Here is a 7,314-nt window from a genome sequence, read left to right as displayed (position 1 = left end):
AAGCCAGTTCTTAACCATCGCGCCACTCGGCCGGCCTGGTTAAGACTATTTTTGAAGTAATATTGAGATGTTATCTTTTCCACTTTCGCAAGGGGACAGTGGAACTCTCCACAGGCTACATGACACATGATATCACAACAGACTGGATGCAGAAAGCCAATGTGAGAGTCCCGCTGCTTTCCACTAGATCAGACATTAACAACATATGCAAAGTCTAAAGCAATGTCCCCCTTCGATGGACTTCTTTGTTTGTTCTGGGAAACAGTCATTTTTATGACAAATGTGTTCCTTTGGTCCACATGTTTATTATTATCTTAAAATACATTGATAATTATTTAACAATTTTTCTGTTTTAATTTCCATATAGTACATACCCTGAGATGTGATCTGCACACGAAAACCCTGGGGTGCTCATGTTGTGGACCAGATTTGCTGCTGTAGCCCAGAGATGGTGTTAAGCCCTGAGCGAGCTGGCCTTCCTGAGTCTCAGTGTATCATTCTAGAAAGGAAGGAGGATCTCTAATAGCCCTTCATTTCTAAACAGTTGAAGGTGGCTTAGCTTGGATGCAGTTTCCAGGAGCCTTTCTTGTGAGTGGGTTTTAGTGAGGGTGGAGGTCAGTGGTCCACAGGGCAGGGCTCTGGGTTCCAAAGAGAGGAGGTGGCTGCTTGCCTGTTTTGCTCAGGGTTTGGCTGCTTTTCTGTTCAGGTATAAGAACCGGAGCACAGGGTTAGATTAAAGTACTGCTTATATGGTATTATTAACCAATGTCACCCCAATAAATTCAATAAAAAATTACTGCTGGAGGTGGGCGTCAGCCAGAGTGTAGTGTTACAGCTCCCAGGACAGAACCCGACACAGGAGACTGGGAGGTCACTGGTGCCCACATCTCTAGACCCTTGGGTCCGACTTCCCAACAAAAATGGGGCTGGTTACCACACCCGCAGCCTCCAGGAGGGAGTAGTATCTGTCGCTGGGCCAACCAGCAGGAATGGGGACAGGTCGCATTCCTTCTCTTCTGGAAACATAAAGACCCCCAGGAAGGGGATCTGGGCCCCCAGACTTGCAGGAGTTGGATTTCAGGATTGACTGCCCTTGTAACCAAATGACTTTGTTTCTCACAGAAATTCAAAATAATAACAATATACAAGACTCACTCCCACACCTCTCCTCCACCCAGTTCTCCCCCACCCCTGCAAAGAACTATGTTAGTATTCATTCAACAAAAACATCATCTGTCCCCAGTGTCCGGTCCTGCCCCTCTCTCCTGGAATGCCAGCGCCTGGTGGCTCTTCCCTCAGTGACTGACGTCTTCCTCTCCCTGGCGGTCTGTTTGCACCCTCCTACGCTCTTTGCTTTTCTTTCCTGTTCTTCACCTGGGGCCAGGGCGGAGGGCTGATTGCCACTAACACCCACGACCAGCAGAGGACAGCAGAGCAAAGGGGCTGGGAGGAGGGTGGGGAGGGTGTGTGTGTGTGTGTGTGTGTGTGTTTCCTCGCCCTTAGTTAAGCAATGAGGTCAGCTTTGGGGACAGCAGACCAGGCGAGGGAGGGGAGGCAACCTGGTTTGCTTAGAGTTTTAAGTGCGGGGGTGGGATGGGGCAGAGAAAGAGGCCAGGTGTTGAGAACCCCCAGCTCAAGATTCTGCTGGAGCCAGGTTCTGGAAAGAAGTGGCCAGAGTATGGGCAGAAAAAGTGTTGTGACAGCAATTCCCGGCCACTTCCATATTTTTTCTTTCCCTATTTTCTTTTGGCTTGAGAATCCCAGTGCATATTTAAGAAAAGAAGGAATGACAAGCAGGATTACGAAATTGTGGTGTGTTTTAAATGTTTACCTTGAATAAACCTTCATTTACAGAAAACTCAAGGTCCAGTGCAATAAATTTATTTCTATGTCCACAAAAAAAGACAGTGACGGGAATATCTGACTGGATCCCAAAGATATTTATTTATTTGTATTTATTTATTTATTTATTTATTTATTGGCAGTGATTTCACTCTGAGACTTGAGATGAACTGGGGTATATTATACCATTAGGAGACAGAGCAACAGTTGTTAAAGAAAAAATCCCCATGATACCTGTTAAAAAGGTCAAGAAGACTTTACACAGGACTACTGTATCAGAGGTATTGCAATAAGGGAGGGAGAACGGCTCAAGTCCAGATACAGTAAAGACAGCAGGGGATTTATAGCCAATGAGAAGAGTGAAGGGTCAATGCATGGAAAATTTCTAAGAGGACACCTCCAGGTCAGAGTGGCTGGATAAAGGCTCTACCCTGAGTGAGCTGGTGCAAAGGCACTGAGGGTACAAGTGCTCTTAGCTTGGCAGGCCAGGGCTGGAGCCAGGATTTGTCCTCTGCCACTTGGCATTGGAGGGATGAGGGTTATTAGCTTCCTGTTCTTTCTGGTGAGATACCTTACCTGTTGGTTTGGAGCTGAGGATAAAGTGGTGCCCAGTGTGGAGCTGTCCTCCCAATGAGCAGGTTGGGATGGCTAGGAGAGGAAGGACAGGAGGGGAAGGATGAACTGGTCGAGCTCCAGGGCCACAGGTTCCCACTGCTCCTGTGCAGATTTAGCAGATATAGCAGATTTTCTTGAGTAAATGCTTCTTCATTTGCTGTCTACCTTTAGGGCAATTTCCAGAAACTTTAAATGGTTGTTATTTTTATAATTTTCTCTGGTTGTAGTTGTTTTGCTTGGGATGGGTTCATGAGCTCCTCCCACTGCCACTCCAGAAGTGGAATTCTTACATAAGAGCTTTCCAGAAAGGGCACCTCAGTGACTTCTGTGGGTACTTCACTGGCTGGCTTGTGCCCCTGGCCCCTCTGTCTGTGAGGGGCTAGCTTAACTCAACACACTGGTACCTCACATATGGATGGGGGAATTGGGGTTCAACTAGCACCAGATTGGACTATGTGGTTTCTATTTTATTTTATTTATTTATTTTTTTAGCTGCGCCATCCTGCCACCTTTTGTGGACTATGTGGTTTTTAAAATCATGTGCATAAAGTATTTCAATAAAAGTTAATTTTAAAATGTGAAAACAAATTCAGTTCCAACATTATTTTACAATATCTTCTCCTTTCATTACGGGATTCGATTAAATTTGTACTCTGGTGCTTTTTTTGTTTTCTTGTTTTTTGTTGTACTTTTTCAAAAAGTAGGCATGGGATCGCTTTTTTTTTTTTTTTACGGGATCACTATTTTTAAGGTTAAAAATGTTCCTCTTGTGGTGCCGGATGAGTGGCTCAGTTGGTTAAGAGTTAGCTTAAGGGCGCGAGTTCTGAGCAATAGGGCCACCAGTTTGATTCCCACATGGGCCAGTGATGCTGCGCCTGAGCTGAACTGCTGGTGAGCTGCCAACAGGTGGCAGGATGGCTCAGCTGGTGAGAGCACGTGCTCCTAACAACAAGACTGTCTGTTCAATGGTGGGCTACGCCTGCCTGCAACTAAGACTGAACTTGGCACCTTGAGCTGAGCTGCCGCCCGGATGCCTCAGTGGATAGAGCGTGAGCTCTTAACAACAAGGCTGCTGGTTCAACTCCCGCATGGGTGGTTATGCCCACCTGCAACTAAGATTGTAACACAGCACCTTGAGCTTAGAGGCCACGAGCTGCCGATGGGCAGCCAGATGGCAACTGGCGCCCTCCACAACGAAGATTGAAGAAAAACAACTTGGCTGGTCCCCCTCTCCAATTCCCCAACACTGTTCCTCTCCCCCAATTCCCGCACCCCCCCCCCAAAAAAAGGTTCCTCCTGACTGTTTGCTGAAGTGAATGTTTGCTGTGTACACAATTCCTAAGCCAGGCTTTGCTGTAAGATTTTGATGAAACATATGCTGAGATTTTGATTGAAAGTCTGTGGGCGACTAGATTACTATTCTTTTTTTTTTTTAAAGATTTTATTGGGGCATTGGGGGAGGGGAACAGTGTTGGGGAATTGGGGAAGGGGACCAGCCAAGTTGTTGTTCTTCAATCTTCGTTGTGGAGGGTGACAGTCACCATGTGGCTTCCCGTTGGGAGCTCGTGGCCTCTAAGCTCAAGGTGCTGTGTTCAATCTTAGTTGCGGGTGGCGTAGCCACCATCCCATGCGAGAGTCGAACCAGCAGCCTTGTTGTTAAGAGCGTATGTTCTATCCACTGAGCCATCCGGGTGGCAGCTCAGCTCAAGATGCCAGAGTTCAGTCTTAGTTACGGGCGGGCATAGCCCACCATTGAACAGGCAATCTTGTTACACCAGCTGAGCCATCCTGCTACCTGTTGGCAGCTCAGCAGCAGTTCAGCTTGGGCACAGCATCACTGGCCCATGTGGGAATCGAACAGGCGGCCCTGTTGCTCAGAGCTCGCGCTCTTAAGCCAACTCTTAACCCAACTGAGCCACTCGACCGGCCCTGGATTACTATTCTTTATAAATGGCTTATCGTTTATTTTTGCCCATAGGGTTGTTACTGGGAAATGACGTTGAAACTTCGGCTCTTGTCTTCTTGAAAGAAAGACTTCAATCAAGAGGCAGAGTTTGTGTAGCATGAACAGCAGAAGTTTATTAGTAAAAGAAAGTATGCTCCAAGATGGGGAGCAGGCTGACCCAAGAGAGGGAAGCAGCTCCGCCTTACAGTGCATGAAGGCTTTTATTCCTATGAGTAGAATTGCCTCCCCCTCTCCATTCTCTTTATCTCTCTTTCTCCCCCTGAGGTGCCTAGCCCTCTGGCATTTAGCAATGAATTTCTTTGATTTAGGGTCATGTTAAACATATCCTTTTGATTTAGGGCATGTGCAAACACATCCCCTTAGTTTTGGGGAGTATGTAAACACATCCCTAAGGGATGTGTGAAAACCTAGAGTCCTGTTGGGCTAGTGAGATATCGATGATGGTCCTGACAAACAAAATGTGCCCCCCTTTCTCTGACTTGTAACAACACATCTCTTTGATTCAGAGATGTGTGTGAACCTGGAGTCCTGCTGGGCACCTGCCAGGGGTCTTGACCCAAGTCGGAGCGGCAGCAAGGGGCTTTCTAATCAGGGCTAAATTTTCCCTTCTCCTGTTCATTTCTAACTATGAAAGAAATAACATCCCCAAGGTTTGAAAGCTGTGCCCAAAGATTGCATCCCTTTATTTTAGACAAGTTGCTTTCTTTTTCTTTTTTCCCTTATGTTACTGAAACCCAAGTTCAGCTGCTTGTTGCTTGTGGGTCAATAACCAAGAGACAAGGTTGGTGGGGCCTTCCTCCAACTTTCTCCACTCCAACATGGCTTCACGGCTGTGCAACAATTCTGCCCTGGCTGCTCAGAGCCCTGGGTCTCACACAGGGGATGTTGTGCCTGTGGCTGCGGCGTGGTTCTCTTCCAAGGACAATGAAGGTAGCTGGTTCTGCTCTGTCTTTGTGCACAAGGTGGATCTCTGGAAGGATGCTCACACCTTGCTGTCCAGGAAGGAGACCAGCAAACTCTATAAGATCCAGCTTCACATATGAAGCCTGAGTGTCTGGATGCCTACCACAGCCTGCCAGAGGCAGTGCTACCCAAGCTGCACCTGGATGAGGACCACCCCTGCTCGCTGTGGGCACCTGGAACACATGGTACAGGTAGCAGGACCAGACAGTGCACCTGTGGTGATTCTCAGGTGGCCACCCAACAAAACCAGCAAAACTCAAAACCAGCAAAGAGTACCTGGAGTTCCAGAAGGAGCAGAGCAACATGCTGCTGTATAGGAGGAACCAGATGCCCCATGAGTCCAAATTCTGGAACGAGCCACAGCCCATAGTGGGCCCCAGCATTTAGGAGCCGAGGGCATAACAAGCTCAAGCCAGGAACCACTATCGAGTGGGGGAAAAACTGGGCTCGGGCCACCCAGTACTGTCAGGAGAACCAGGAGGCAGTGGGCCCTTCATCTCGCAGATGGTGGAGCTCTGTGTTGTGCACCACCTCTGGGCCTATAACGACCTGCAGTCTCTGGAGGAAACTAAAAACGCTGCCTGGAAGAAGAGGGTTTGGGACAAAAATGTCTACTACACAGTCCCCTTGGTGCGACACATGGAGTCTTGGATCATGATCACTTTGAAGATCTTGCCTCTCCAGTGATGTTGCTGTTGGCGTCACCTTTTTCCTTCTTCTTTAGTGCAGCCATGGACAGAGGAGCTCCTAGTCCAGCTGCCTTGGTTTTCTCTCAGATTTGGGAGGACTCTGGGAGCTAGTGCTCAGCTCACACAAAGGGGAGCTGAAGGATGCCAGGGTTCTGAAGACTTGCAGCTTTGCCTAGACCCTTCCCACCTTCCCCACCCATTCCTTCCTCTGGGCTGGAAGCAGTTTTTAATTTCTCAATGAAAAACAGCAATCTTTTATGCCTTCTCACATTTCCCATTAAGATTCCTCATCTCAAGGCCACCAGTTCCCAATTATCACCACAGAAACCCTCAGTTTAGCTTTACTTGCACAAAAGGTAGTGTATCCAGTGGTTAGGGCTGGGGCGGGAAGGGAGGAGGTCAAACCAGGCCAGGTTCTCAGGAATTCCCTGGTCTCCACTGGGCCACCTACTTGCTGCACAGTCTGAACCAAGTCCCTCTTGCTGGGGAAAAGCCTAGAACTGCTTCCATATGTAAAAGGGAAAACCCTCAAGTTAGCAAAGTCAATGGGAGGTCCACATATTGCACCCAGAAAGGCTGGGAAAGGGAGCTGGAAAGAATCTGGGAACAGGAAACAGAATGGAACAGAAACAAGAACCCAGAACTAGGAACTCAGAAAGTAAAACTTAGAATTCAGAACTAGGGTTTGAACTGCAGAACTTGGAATACAGAATGGGGAAGATAGAACAGAGGTGACAAAAGACCACTTGGAGAGGGGCTCATCTGTTTCTATATGTTGAGGCTGAAAACTTGAATACGAGTATGTAGTTCCAGCCCTGTGCAGAGCCTCCTCTCCTCCCGTTTCCTTGCAGGCAAAGGTATGGGGTATGGGTCAGGGTCTGTATTTCCCTCCCCCTGCACCCTTTCTCCCTCTTCACATTCTATCAACCCAACCCTCATTCTACTGGGCCACTGGGAAACTTTGGAAGCCTCCTCTGTGACCCCCATACCTCATGAACTTCTGGGTGGCTTGATTCTGCCTCTCTTTCAGGAAAACTTGTGCTGGAGTTTTTGATGGAAGCAATTAAATATTTACTATTAAAGAGAGAGAGAGAGAGAGAGAGAGAGAGAGAGAGAGAGAGAGAGAGAGAGAGAGAGAGAGAGAGAGACCAGGTTGGTGGAAAGAAAAGCAGGTTTATTTAAAATACCAACACTCCTGGAAGGCAGCAGACTGCCATCCCAAAGGCTACCTTCCCGATT

At 47.8% G+C, this 7,314-nt stretch overlaps 1 pseudogene; it reads left to right on the top strand.

Annotated features, from left to right (window-relative positions):
• The first annotated feature begins 5,241 nt into the window (after nt 1-5,241).
• LOC109376492 (protein NipSnap homolog 1 pseudogene) lies at nt 5,242-6,073 on the top strand (annotated as a pseudogene).
• The last annotated feature ends 1,241 nt before the right edge of the window (nt 6,074-7,314 follow it).

This window comes from Hipposideros armiger, unplaced genomic scaffold (assembly GCF_001890085.2).
Source record: "Hipposideros armiger isolate ML-2016 unplaced genomic scaffold, ASM189008v1 scaffold_1139, whole genome shotgun sequence".
In the NCBI taxonomy this organism is placed as follows: Eukaryota; Metazoa; Chordata; class Mammalia; order Chiroptera; family Hipposideridae; genus Hipposideros; species Hipposideros armiger.
The sequence above is the reverse complement of the archived record's forward strand: the minus strand, read 5'-3'. Positions and strand labels throughout refer to the sequence as shown.